Raw genomic sequence first — 15,807 nt, forward strand, 5'->3', positions numbered from 1 at the left:
AACTTTGGCTTTGTAGAGCTCCATCTGGGTATCTTGCTCCTTCTCCCTCAACCGGCGATTCTCCATCAGGGCTTGCTTATAGTGCTCAGCAGGCACACTCTCCGCAAGGATCAAAGGTGGTCGCTCCTGCAACGGCTCCATCCTATCGTAGGGTAGCAACAAAGTTTCCACTCTCTTCTTTACCCAATCAGTGTAATCAGGCATAGCGATGGCAAACTTTTTCCCTAAGACAGCTCCATCCTTCACTCCAACAGACCTCCAAGCTCTTCCTATCTGCTCCAATCTAGCCGGGTCACTCTGCTTCTCAAAATACACACTTTCAGCTACCTCAGCCTCAAGTGGTTTTCCCTTCATTACAAACCATAACTGACGAAGAGAAAGAACTGGGTTATAATTTATGCAACCTTTGGTCCCCACGAGTGGCACATTCCGGAATTCTCCACAGCTCATAATAACATCCCGCACGTCCATCCGGTAAGATTGCCATCTGATGTCATAGGAGGTAAGCGACATGACCCTCTGAGTCCACTTATGAGTGCTCTGAGCATCCACAAAGGGTCCACTAACCGGCAGGAGAGACATGAACCATCTGAGCAAGAGAGGTAGACAACATCTGATAGCTCCACCCTTACCATGCCTACTGTGAATAGCATAGTAAGTGTCAGCTAACAGAGTGGGAACTGGATTCCCTCCAATGAAGACACTGATGGCAGCATGGTCAATGAAATTGGGCATGCTCAGGAATAGGACATCCCATAGATCATGGCAGCAAACTAGGCATGAAAAGCTTCCCAATTCCCCTTCTCGGCTTCATCTTTAGCAACCCTCAAGAGAAACTTCAACGGCAGACCCACAACACCCCCACTGGGCTTCCAGTTATCACAAACTTCTTTGACACTCAACCGGAGAGCTCTGGCAACAACTCTGAAGTCAACCTCCTTTGGTACGTCCAAGAAAGGAACCTGATGCTGAATCGGGACACTCAGCAGAATAGAATACTCCTCGAGAGTAGGCGCCAACTAATAGTCTTGGAAAGTGAAACATCTGAGCTCCGGGTCATAGAACTGAAGAAGAGTCTGCAGCGGTACCGGATCTACTACCATCTTCAACAGCGTCAGAATATCCCCAAACCGGTCAACAAAACCCTTCAGCTGATCACTAGTCACAAGGTTACCCAACTCTATCAATGAAGTCAACGGCTCACGATGAAAGCTGTAGGAACAGGTCTTCCGCTTCGGCTCTGGGACTGTTGCCATCTCTATCAGTGAACAAGCTCTGGAATGTACCTGAGAAATGATATGCATGCAAAAATTAGTTTTTTTCTTTTTTTTTTCTCTTTTTTCCTTTTTTCTTCATTTTTTTTTATATTGCGTATCTTTTGAAAATAAATATGCTATGATGCACATGATGCAGACAGGACTGGCTGGCAGTGCATCTCTGAACACAAGGTCGAAGCTTCGGTTTAACTCAGAACCCCAAATCCACTTGAAACCCAAAGTCAACTGAGACACTGTTGTCTGAACCCAAAGTCACCAACAGAACCACAAGTCACCAACGGTACCTGCAATAATGATCAAACCCTTCCCCACTCACGGGTGTCGTCTAGGCCAGGGTAAGGCCGAGAGAAACGCAACATAAATAACCTTTCGCAGAATACCGTCATATACACACCTGAAGTATGTAACGACAATATCCCACCAGGGTCTGAACTGCTCGTGATATCAATGTTCCGCTAAGTGGCGCAATACCACCCGCTTCCCATGAATCACTCTATTCCTAAGCATCCTAGATTTCACTCATGGCCTGGGTATTGGGCCTTTTACCTCAAGTAACTCCCACCCCAACAGAGAGAAACAGACAACCAGCCAGCCAGATAAACAATGAATGTGAATGAATGCAAACATAAGTGCAAACATAAATGCAAACAATTAATGCAAACAATAAATAAGGAATGCAATAAATAACAACAAACAACAACCAAAACCCTAACCTAGAGAGCGCTAGGAGAGACTCGCTTAGGGAAGACGGACCAGCACAGGTCAACTTCTCTATAGTCCCCAGCAGAGTCGCCAGCTGTCGCATTACGCGAAAAAACCGGCGGGAAAACAAGAACAACAGAGCCGCCACCGTGCGTTATTTATCCCAAAAGAGGGAAAGGAAACGCTCAGAGTAAACCTGGAAAAAGCATGGTCTCGCGACCAAAGAGAATGGGATCGGGAGTCGGATATGCGAAGGGAAGGTATTAGCACCCCTACGCATCCGTCGTACTCGACGGGATCCACGCACTATAGAAAGGAAAAAAAATGGTTGCTAAACAATGCTCACACACACACACTGGCTGAAAGAGACACAAGAAAACAAACAAGACAGAACTCGGCAGGATGTCGCATCCTGGGCCTACTTAGTCTATCTAGCATAGACATCAGAGTCGAAGTAGTTCGGACTGGGGAAACGACACATGCTCGCTAGGATATCGCATCCTGTGCATAAGTATCTCCTCGGACGAAGGAGAATCAGAGCATTCGTAGCTCGGCTAACACGCACACAAACAAACACCACACAAACACGGGCAAACATGGGACCCGAATGCCAATCGCTGGACTTATATCAGCGCCCGAACCAAAACACACACAAAGAGGCAAACGTGGAGCCCGAATGCCAATCACTGGGCTTACATCAGCATCCGAACCAAACAAACCCACACTGGAACCCGAACGCCACTTGATGGACTTACATCAGCTTCCAAGCACACAACAACACAAAACAAAGACACAGGCGCCCGGAGAGATCTGCTCATCTCCTGCCTACGTACCTCATCTGGTATGAGGATCAGGGCGACGTAGTTCCCCTACAGAGGGACACAGGACTAGCCTAACCAGATAACAGAGGGAGACACAACTAGGGAGACTACGACTCGAGCCTAGATGTTATCATGCAAATTCATCCCTAAGTTAAGGTTTCTAGCTAACTTGCACAGGAAGCAAGCCTATCCTAAACATGACTTGCACATGAAGCAAGCCAAACCAAACTTAACTTGCATAGGAAGCAATCCAAAACAAACCCATCTTGCACAGGAAGCAAGCTAAAGCAAACACACAAGCACAAATAGCACACACTATATGCAATCAATGGGCTCAATCAAGGTTAGGTTTTAGTCGAGGGGTCATATCAACCTCAACAAACAAACCACTGTAACAGGGTAGTGTTAGATCTTAACCCTAACATTGAGAGTTAGGGTGAAGCTGATGAAAGGTGAGTGAAGATGAGACTTCACATCTCTTATCCCTGGCCTGGGAGAGCTTAAGACAAGAATGTGTGGGTTCAGAAAGTGGGAACCCTTCTACACATATGACACTGACTCAACTGTACAACGATCTTGGGTTAATATCTGCAATGCATCAACACAGTGGTGTGAGCAAAGCAGATGACACATAGATTAGCAGGGGATGGATTGCACATCCCTTATATCTGCCAATGCCTCTTCACTTAGGAGGTCTTTGAATATGTTCAAGGACAAAATGTAAACAAACACAAACATTGCCTCTTAAGGAGGACTTCAGACAGGTGCCTGGCCAAGTAACAGGCCAGGTCTTCCAGACTACATGGAGTAAGGAAATTATACCTCAACGCAAATTGCTATCAAGCAAAGAAAAGCAAAGTTCACAAAGAACTACTAGCAACTAATGTTCCTGAAATCAGTCAAACATAATTAGTATACCAGACACAAAGTTAAAACAAACAGCATAAGCCAACAGACAACACAGTCAAGCATATGTGCAAAGCACAAGCTCATAACAAGTGAGCTAAGCAACCTACAAAACAAACAAGTTAGTTCATGATAAACAATCAAACTCATTCAACTTGTATTGATCTCTTTGAAGCATTTGTTGCTTAACCTGAAAAACCAAGCTTAAACATGAGCAACAAGACCACTAGGACAAGCCTAGGGTCAAAAGGGGATAAAAAATTCAAAACAGAAAGTGACAAGTGTCCAAAGTCAAGACAAATCAATCAAGAAACAAACCCAAGTGGTTTCACAATCATATCATTCATCATTATCATTTCACAAGCAAATTAGGTCAAAGCATGGCATATAGAACCTCAAAGAAGTCAACAGAATGTCTCAACTCAAATTAAATCACAAACATTCCAAAAAATCCTCAAATAAACCATGATCAATCATCATCCATAACATGATAGGCATATCAAATTTCAGCTCATTTGGATCAAAGGAAGTAGGTCAATGAAAATCAGAAAGTCAAGGCAAGTTCAAGCATACTCATACAAAGCATCAACACATGCACCAACTTCAATTAATCATAAAACAGAGACAACATATGATAAATGAATGGGACTAAAACCATGACAAACTTTAAGATGTCTACAATTCACATATCAAATTTCAAGTCCATCCAATTAAGCATTAGAATTTCACAAATCATATGGCATCATGTGTCACAAGAGGTCAACAATTTGGTCAAACAGGGAAGAAATTATCAAACAAATAGGAAATGAATTCAAAAATTCCAGAAAAATTCACACAAATTCTCAACATGCACAAGTATCTTCATGCAAAAATCCAGACCATTTTGAGTTCAATAAGCATAGTAATTAAAATCATGAAGTTGGACATGCATGGTGTGACACAAATTGTCACACCCCTATTCAAAAAATCATATCTCCACAACCAGCAATGATAAAATTACAAACTCTACACCAAAATCACCATGAGAGGCATTGGAGCAAGTATCATCATTTCACAAGCAAATTGGCATTGGAGCACAAATATTTTGAGAGGCATTGGAGCAAGTATCATCATTTCACAAGCAAATTGGCAAGGTATGCACAAAATGGATACACATGAACAAACCCTAGCACATTTAAAAATTCACACGTGCAAAAAATCTGGAAAAATCACCATAATAAACTAGAGATTATGAGGAGCATTTCACAAAAAATCCCATCAAATTTGGATTAAAATTGAGGAACTTATGAATTTTCTAAGTTGGCCATGCAAAATGAAATAAATATTTGAAAAAAAGTAATGATTTAATGAAATTCTAACACGGCAGTGGCATAACCGTAAATACTTGGTCCCTTAAGTGAAACTCTGCGTTTCACTTAAGGATGTGTCGCGTGCTGATGGGTTTCATGGCCAATGTAACAGTATCTTCATGCAGGGACACGGGTTTAGGGATCAAACAGAGTTCTGGGTAATATTTTCTAGGGTTTTAACGCACAGCAACGTGTTCATCAACACGATGAACAAAATTCCCAGATTTTGGAATCAAGCACACCATTCAAACCATCTAACCACGTACAATCATAATCTAACCCTAGTTTTCATCAATTCAAGCTAACAAGGAAGAACCATGCAAAAACACATTTGACCAACAAACTTTAAATCCATGTTTCTCTCTCAATACTTAACCAATTCTCACGATTTAAAGCTCAGTATAATCATGGCAAAAGGATCTATAAGAAGCATAGTACGATTTGGACAATGGTGTGAATCGAATTTTTACCTTGCTTGAAGAACAGTGATGAAATAGAGGTTTTGTAGCCGTGTTGAGTTGAAACAGATGCTTAGTGATGTTCCAGATGATGAATGGACAAGTATGGAAAGCTTAGCTGCCTTGATTCTCGCTCCAAATTTGAACTTCCATGAATGGTGCTTCAATACAACAGTGCTAAGAACGGCGTTACAGTTGAGATAATGCTTACAGAAGCTTCCAAAAGGATGGTGGACGATGGCACAATGAACAAAAGCACAAGTTCTTTGCAATTTTTCAGAAAAAATTCGGATGAAGAGTTGAGTGTTTTTTTTGAGAGAAATGAAGTTTTTGATCTGATTTGGTGAATAGTGGCTAGGGTTTTTTTAGTCAGAAACAATGCCATATATACTCTGATTAATAAGGCTAAGCTTGATTAATGAATTGGTAAGTGAATTTTGCTTAATGAAGGTGTTTTGGTCATTTTGCTAAAAACCAACCAATACTGCATGGGGTGCATGTTAATGCACGAAAATGGGCTTAGGCATGCCCCAAATTTGATTTCTGAACAATTGCAATTGGTAAAAAGCATTGGAAATGGTTAATTTGAAAGTTCATTTTTTCAACTCTCTCTTTTTTAATTCATGCACCTGGAAAAAGGCCATTTTGATTGGATGATTTTTGGTGAATTGTGATGAAGGATTTGGATAGAGCATATCAAATGTGACTTGTAGCAAAAAACCTCACTCAATTTGGCCAAATGGTTTGGAAGATATGCCACTTTGAAGTTCAAAAATTTCTGAAAATGATTTGATCATAACTTGCCAACCATAAATGAGAAATGAGTGTTCTTGGACTTTTTGGAAAAGTGAGAGCAAGATCTTCAACTTTCATGTTGGACAAAATTTCATTTGAAGCTTGTATGATGATGTAAATTTGAGGAGAAAAACTTTCTATTTTTGGCAGTTTTCAATTACAGGTCACCTGCCATTTTTGGAAACTTTTTGTCTGACTTTATTTTCTCCAATCTTGATCTTTGAAATGTCAAATGAGACTTGTATGGACATGAATGAACACTTTCAAACCATCTCCCACCTTGAAATCCATAAAATCAGGCACAGTTGACCACAGTTGACCATAGTTGACTTTCTAGGGTTTCTGGTGGACTGAACAATGACTGATGACTTCTGAGCACCCAATCCTTGACCAAATCACTTCAAAAGGACCCCTAGGTCATGTGAACATGTTGGACCAACCCTAGGGCCTTGCTTCCTTGGAAATTGCACTTGCTTGCTTGATTGACTGATCCCCTGACCAGTTTGACCTAATTTGTCAGTTGAACTTGCACTTGGGCCAAGGACAATGCAATGCTATGCAGTGGACTATGTTATGTTAATGACCTAATATGAGAATCTATGTACAAAAGGTAGCTGAAAATTTGAGGTGCTACAGCTACCCCTATTCAATCAGCTGGGAACCTGAACGGATGAGAGCAACGGCTGTCAGACTTTCAAGGTACACAGGGATTGAATACCAAAGAACCGTAGAAATTTGTACTCTACTGGATATGATACAAGAAAAACCGAGTCATTTATCGATGACGGCTGCACGACAACTTCAAAAAAACGAAACCATTTACCGATGGCTAAATACTAGAAACTTGATATTTACCGATATCAACTTCAGCGAGACCATTTACCGATGGCTGCTGGGAAACAACTTGATGTTAAAAGGAAGCAAGACCATTTACCGATGGTGGCTTCAAAGCAACTTGACATTTACCGATTTCAACTTCGGCAAGACCATTTACCGATGGTTGCTCCAATTGGGGACTCGATATTTACCGATATCGAAGAAAATGGGAAGAAAATCCGTCATCGGTTAGGATGAAGATATCAAGGATATACTAACTTAACAAAAAGGGAGGAATTACATCTATCGAAATCTGGATAGAAAACTGTCGGAGAGAAAATCCGTCACTGGTTAGGATGAACATATCAAGAATTAGCTCTACGAGGGGACACAATAGGACTTACAAGTACCGGTTACTGGGTAGCAAACCAATCAAAGAGAAGATCTGTCACCGGTTAAGATGAACATATCAAGGATAGACTCTGAAAAGGGGGGCAAAAATAGGGATTACATCTATCAGTTATTAGATAGAATACCAAAGAAGAGAAAACCCGTCACTGGTTAAAGTGAACATATCAAGGATAGCCTCTACACAGGGGAAAAATGTAGGTTTTACAACTACCGGTTACTGGGTAGAAGACCACAAGGAGAAGAAAACCCGTCATCGGTTAAGATGAACATATCAAGGATTAACTCTCTGAGGAAAAAATTGGGATTACAACTACCTTTTTACTGGGTAGAATACCAAAAGGAGAAGAAAACTCGTCATCGGTTAAGATGAACATATCAAGGATAGACTCCCGCGGGGGAAAGAAAGATATTTGTCACCGTTTAAGATGAACATATCAAGGATATACTTCCTGGGGACTCCACTGAGGAGAAAAATGGTACTTTTGCTGGGTATTGGGCAAGAAGTAACAAACTGCAAGCTAAGAAGAATATTACCGGTTACTGGGTATAGACTCTTAGGGGACCAAAAATATCGATCTAGGTAAGAGCTAGAAAGAAACAATCAAGGGGAGTAATTTCATCCAGAAAATTTACTGGAGAGGAAACTGAAATAACAAGCATCCACGAGGAAACAAACTCAGTGGGGAAACAGAGAAAGGTTAAAGTCTTTCTGCTTAAGGGGCTGACACTCTACAATTGAAGGAGGACAGACACCAGATTTGGTATGGGGATAGAGTACCGCCATAACAGAGAATGAGAATCTCAAATAAATCAAATATGAAGATGCATGATATGCAAATTATGAAATTATATGAATGTATATGTATATGTATATATGATGATTATGCTGACAAAACAATCACAGAGGGTACATAGGTGTCGCGAAGAAATTGAACCACCAGTACAATCCTTGGTCAATCCACAAAAATATGGAGATAACTGCCGGAGAATAGAGAGATCAACATCCCGAAGGGCTCAACCTTAGCTGAGGGCGGAGGGGATCTGCCAAGGATAGAACATCCAATCTGTGGGGAATTTTAGGTCAATCACCATAAAACAATGGGAGACAACCCTACAGAGAAATAAATCAACAAAAGCTGCTCAGAAACCAGGAGGAAAACTCTGACTGGAAGCAAAGATCAATGGCGATTGGTGGGGACACCAAAGCGATCTACTAGGGAAGATCAAACATCTCTGATGAAGATCCACATGCTGAGGAAATACGAACTCCGTTGGGGAAGGTAGAAACTCTGTCGCGGAAAACAATACGCCGCAGGGTATCTGAATCTATCAACTTAGTTGGCGACGAGGAAAGGAAGTCTACTGAGGATACCACTCCGTCGAGGAACTGAATCAACACAAATGTCTAGGGATACCAAAAGAGTTAACTGCTTTGGGAACCTCTCATGCTTCACACTTAAGGACTTTCTATTTACTGAAATGTTGTTGATATTCCTTTTACTTGCTTTGGAAAATTTCTTGCTTTTATATTTTAAATAAAACTTGATTTTGATTTAAAAATTTAATTTCAAAATGATCACAATAAAATTTAAAACTATTGGCTAAAGTAAATAAGATTAGAAACAGTTGGATAAAAGCTCAAATTTATTTAATAGGATGGTAGTCTGTAAATGACAAGACTCCATAGATTTTACAAAGTTGAAAATGGTAATTTACATAGAAAAGGGTTACATTGAATACAAATTATCCTTAATCCTTCTACCAACTCTTGATATCCACTGTACTCTTGACCGCTGCTGGAGATGAGCTGATGTTAGTCCTTGTGCTCAACCAAGTCTTCAAAATCACTGAAGATTAGCAGAATGCAGTTACTTGCCATAATCCCTAATTTTTGCATAAGTTTCCCCAAGGTGGAATACCAAACTTATCGGGAAATTCTTTCTGTTTTATGTCTCTAATTTTTACCTGGATCGCCCTTTTGGGTTTTCAGCCAACCGAGACGCTCATTTTAGCCTAAGCCGCCCTTTCGGGTTTTCAACTTAGTGAGCTGTTTTTTTTAGGCGAAGTATTTCTTGACTGCATCTGCGTTCACAAGACGAGTGAACTCTTCACCATCCATAGTTGTAAGAATCAATGCACCTCCTGAAAAGGCTCTCTTAACAACATATGGGCCTTCATAATTAGGAGTCCATTTTCCTCTGGAATCTAGCTTGAACGTCAAAATCTTCTTGAGCACAAGGTCTCCTTCTCTGAAGACTCGAGGTTTGACTTTCTTATCAAAAGCTTTCTTCATCCCTTGTTGATATAACTGACCATGGCACATGGTAGTTAACCTTTTCTCTTTGAAATTCTGGTATAGTCAGAGTACAGATGTTCTACACGAAGTCATGACATCTGATCCAACACTGTTACTAAAAACAGCAAGACAGTTTTAACAATTGCACTCCAGTACTCAGATGCACTCAGCCACAGATGTTAAGACATCTGCTAATATACCACTATGGGAAGAAGAACATCCAATTTTGTTCAACTAGTGCAAACACACAGTAGGGATCAAACATAGCCCTTATGATTATTGATCCTGCCCAGTTCTAAGCATGATGTCTCAACATTGTTTTGAACATCATCTGTCACAACATTACAGATGGATAAACTGTAACAGACTAACCAGTCTATCAGTAACAACAGTCAATAATGAATGTCATAACATTCTATTTTACAATCAGACTGCAGGCTATGTGTCAAGTCTGTTATTCCCTTCATGAACAGACTAGAAAGAGACTGAATAATAACAGACAAAATATAGTGTGCAGAAGGTAAAAACACCAGTAATTGTTAACCCAGTTCGGTACAACTTTACCTACTCTGGGGGCATGCCAAGCCAGGAAGAAGATCCACTATTAGTAGTATTAATTCAGAGTTAAACTCCCCCGTTTACAACTCCTCACTTAATCCATACCCAGTGCAATCTATACCTAGGCACTCCTAGATAGAAACCTTCAGTTTCCATTCCAATCATTACAAGTCCCATGTAATGTTTAAACAACTTGAACTTGCTTCACAGCTTCGTTCAAGAACATAACCACTCTTGCGTACAGGCTTTGAGTTACAAATAATCTCATGCTTTCAAGCACTGAGAAACACTTGGTAACCTTCCCAAAGGTTGGGAGGTTTACCTCACACACACACCTCTAATTTTTACATTGTTTGAGGCTTACAAAACCTAGGTTACAATATCCTATTTATAACCTAACCACCCAACTGAATTTGGGCCTTCAAAAATTGCAGCAAATCTTCTTCTTTGCTGTTACAGAGCTGGCAGAATCCTCCTGCTACAATCATGGTCTTCAATCTTTTATTTCCTAAAAGATCTCCATATTTGGGAACTGTATCTTCACCAAATATATTCACCAAATCTTCTGATTCTGATTGTATCTTCAAGATCTTCACATAGGAGATAGGATATTCACCAGATCTCCTAATTAATCACAAACCAAACCAGAATTAACTGATTCAGTTTGATACACATGTGAGATGTCACAGTCCCGATGTCGTGACATCTTACATGACATGTTGGTCCAGATGTTGAACTTCTTCAACCCAACATATTAAAACAACAGAGGTGATTACATTATTTGTTAGCTAAACTTAATGCCAATCCTAAGGTATTAACAATCTCCCCCTTTGGCAAATTTTAGCTAAAACAAATAAGCCTCTGTCATTATCTCCACCACCACAAACACCAAAGTTGGTGTACATGAGGAAGTAGAGGTACAAGACGCAGCTGCATCACAACCCTTCCCCTCAACAGGAGGGCTTCCTGAAAAATATGTATTGCTGAGTACATAGATAATGTAACTCAGATCACAAGACACAACTATCTTCTTAACTCAGATCACAAGACACAACTGATATACCCAGTTAGTGACTTTTGTGTCGGAATCCATCTTCTCCTTGCTACCAGATATTGCTTGCTTCTGGTGCATCCTCAGGACAATGTTTCTCTCCCCCTTTTTAGCTAAACATTTAACAATGACACCTTCACAATACCAGATCCAGGAGCGGTACACCTAGATTTTAACAAACCCCATTGTTTAGTGGGAAAGAAATGTAGCTCTTGTGAGAAGAAGAGTGATGATACATCCTTTAAATAGGCCAGACCATGCTTAGGAATTAACGGTAGGAGTAAATGCTTGGTCAAGATTCATAAATATTTGCTGAGAAACAGTCAGAGAATCACCACCAATATCCCAGACAATCTTTGAATACCTTTTACAGCTCTTGACTGTTTCCAGAAACAGCAATTCCAAGACTATTCCATAAATGTTGTCAGACACGTTACAAGCTATGTCTTAACATTTGATACTGCTTTTGTCTGCATTCTCCATATACTCTCCCAGTCACCATTCCCTAAGACCACTTTCTCACCTCCAGTGGTAGCTTGACACCTAACACCACACATCCATATTTCCTTAAATAACTTCCAGCAGGATCATAGGATATCTTACGTTAAGACATCACATATGACATCTTGTGAACACTCTGTCCTTTTTGTTCACAAGGAAAACTATCAGCAGTTAAACCACTTAACAGTAGTTTAATTAGCAGCAAAAGCAAAACAACAGTTACTAGCTATGGCTACTAGTAATACACATATGCACAAGGGTACTTCTCCTCCCCCTAAATCTGTGCAACAATCAACAGAATTACTAGTCATGGATGCAACTAGTAAGACATACAAATGCACAATGCACCAGGGTACTTCTTCTCCCCTTAAATCTGTGCATTCATCAAATCACAGATACTGTAACTCCAACACATGTACCAGCTAGAATGTCATACTGACATCTGCTTCCATATTTCCTTATGACTGTAAGTTTCAGAAGGAAATAACAGTTTTGTCCAAGGCAATGTCATGACATCCGGTCAGACATTCTTCTGCTCACTCAGCCTTGACACACACTGTAGCGGTGTATTCGTCGCTATATGATTTATCGATTAAACCATAAGCAAAGCATACAATGAATTCGAGTCGCCACCGCACTTTTATTTATCCAAAGGACTGGCTAAAAAGCGAACAAAAGCCTAAGAAGTTTTACACGTAGAAAACTAATAAAAAGATCAGAGAGTCTGGGTAAGGGGTAAATTACGCAATGGGAAGGTATTAGGCACCCACTACGTCCTAGGTACTCCTAGGGAGCCCTTTTCACACTTGTTGTAAAATTGTTATTTGTTATGACATAAGTATTGTGCAAACATGATTGGAATGATGAGAAAAGAATGTACAAGTTAGTTATTTTTGTGTTCGAACGGATGAACCCGTTGCCTACGTACCTTCCATCAAAGGTAAGGATCAAAACGCCGTAGTTCGGCTAAAAGATTTCCAAAAGTTAGTGGATTCAATTTTAAACACAAGCCCTAAGGTCTTACTGTAACACCTCAAAATTTGCCCTCCTCTCTTGGGACTAGCATTAACATATTGCATATCATTTTAGGTCATTAGGCATTGCATATTGCATATCATGTGGTTACATTGTGCAAGCTATCCTCTCAAGTCTTGATCAGAAGATGAGGAAGTCAAAGGCAAGCCTAGGGGTTTATTGATTGATCATTGGCCATCTGAGGATTGGGCTGTGAAGTAGGGTTTCATGATTCTCAATGGATGTTGGTCTTCATCTTGATTAAAAAGATACATCATCATCATCATGGTTGGTCATCATCAAGTGTTGGAGCATATTCCTTGAGATTAGGGTTTTGACCACTGGTCAACCTTAATCATCTGCATTGGGCCAATCAGGGCATAATCAGGAGATGGGGGCTATGATGTATATGAGGATCATAATGTGATTATATTGAGCTCATGGATGCTAGGGTTTCATGGTTGAGCCATTTCATCAGGAGTTTGGGGCTCAATTTGATCAGTGTGTAGCCAAATTCATCTATCTGTCAGAAAAGTCAATTGTGGTCAACGGTGCCTGGATTGATGGATTTGGAGGAGGGAAAGGGCAAGAGATACTCCATTCATGTTCAAACAAGTCTCATTTGACATTTCAGATACTCACATTGAAGGATTTGAGGTCATAGCAAAGGTTTCCAAAAGGAAAAATGACCTATGGTTTCAAGTTTCCAAAAGGATGGCAAGTTTTTGGAACGACTTCAACCCAATTTTCCCCCATCAAAAAAGCTTCAAATGGAATTTTGTTGAACATGAAAGTTGTAGATCTTTCTCTCCCCTTTTCAAAAAGTCCAAGATCGTGAGAATCGGATGAACGGTTGAGGAGATATGGTCAAATTACCACCGGGCGTGCATGGCAAAATTTTCCATGTATCGATGCACACGAATTTCGTATCGATGCGTGCAAGGCAAAAAAGGGCCATGTATCGATGCACACGAGTTATGTGTCGATGCACACTGTTAAAAAGTGCCTTGTATCGATGCAAACAAGTTATGTATCGATGCATACTGTTAAAAAGTGCCTTGTATTGATACAAACAAGTTATGTATCGATGCACACTGTTAAAAAGTGCCATGTATCGATGCAAACAAGTTATGTATCGATGCATACTGTTAAAAAGTGTTATGTATCAATACATAACTCTATTTTGAGCTCTCATACAGCACTGTTCATGTCCATATTACTTCATGCACCATCTTCATGCACAAGAGTGAAAATCTCATTTGAGCCAACACACTCCAAATATCAATTGAGAATGTATGAGCTGTCAATGAGCTGTCACAGGGCTTGAGTGAAAAGGCCATTTTGCCCTTGCTTAAGTTAAACCATATTATGCTAATTACATTTGGTTTTGTTAATTAAGGTGATTAAGTGTGGATTAAGTTGAAGTATATATTCATAATCATCATCTAATCATAACAGATTTTTATATTCACCAAAACCAGATCTGAAACCTTTCCAATTCTCTCAAAACCCTCAAGAACACCAAAACTTCAAATCCAAAATTCATCATCAATTCTTGATCAATCTTGAGAATTCTTCTTGCATTGAACTCCTCTCATCATCTTCTCAAACTGTTTGTGGAGTTTGGATTGGAAAAAGTTCCAAACACGACTGTCCAAAATGCATTCATCCATGGCAAATTGCGATTTGATGCACTAGAAGCCACCTGGACCTGAGGCAATCACTCTATTCACCTTCCTCATCATCCTTCTGCTACTGTTTCAAGGAATTGAGCTTCAACACGTCAAGAACAACTCTGCCATTCCAGGTTTGGCATTTTTTCGAATCTCAAGATATGCTAAATGTTTATGTGCGTTTGGAAGTTCATTTCATGTAGATTATGGTGATACTTTCAGTTTTAGGAATGGATTAGTGTAGTGGAAGAAATCTGGATTTGAATTTTCGAACCAAAACCCTAACATGATCGATTCAGGAGATTTAGGAACGGTTAGGTTAAATCATGAGCGTATTTGGATTGTACACGCTGAGACGGTTCTAACCATATGCCGTATGTTCATTTTGGTTGAGATTTCATGTTCTTCGTGTTTTGCGTTTTCTGGAAATTCTGAATGAAAGTGATGATGAAATGCTTGTTTGATCTGGATTCGCATTTGAATTTTTGAATAAGGCGTTTACCGCCCCCGCCTGTAGCTACTTACAGATCTGCCATTGGAACTTTTAATCATTTTAATTTAATTCATAAAAATTCTAAAAAATTCATTAACACCTTAAATAATTCATAAAAAATAGGAGAAAATTCAGAAAATTGTGAGGAATTTTTCCTTGACTTTGTTGACTTGTGTAGAATTTTTTTGACCTATTGGTCAAAGTTGTGCTTGGCAAATATTTTATTTGGCATAGGCTTTTCTAATGTATGTCACATTTTGATACATTTTGGCAATTTGATCATGAAATACTCATATCATAAAATAAATGGCTGAAAATTTTTGTGGTGGTTCTTGACTCATTGAGGATTATTTATATGTAAATTTCATGAATTTTTAATACCTGGTTAGAGAGCAGCAAATTCTGGAACTTAGGTGTGACAATTTGTGTCACACCTCTTGATGTCAACTTGTTGAATTTAATTGGATAACCTATGCATGTTGGAATTGGCTGAAATTTTGCTTGATGACTTGTTGATATGTTAGGATGTTGTATGAATTTTTGTAGAATTTTTCACTGCCTTTTCTAATTGATCATGATTTTTCATTTCTGGTTGTTGAAATTGCAAGCTCATGTGATACATGTTGGTAGATTGATTGGGAAATCCTCATATTGTATTGTATGGCCATGAAATTTGATATGCATGA

Source organism: Lathyrus oleraceus, chromosome 2, assembly GCF_024323335.1.
Source record: "Lathyrus oleraceus cultivar Zhongwan6 chromosome 2, CAAS_Psat_ZW6_1.0, whole genome shotgun sequence".
Classification (NCBI taxonomy): domain Eukaryota; kingdom Viridiplantae; phylum Streptophyta; class Magnoliopsida; order Fabales; family Fabaceae; genus Lathyrus; species Lathyrus oleraceus.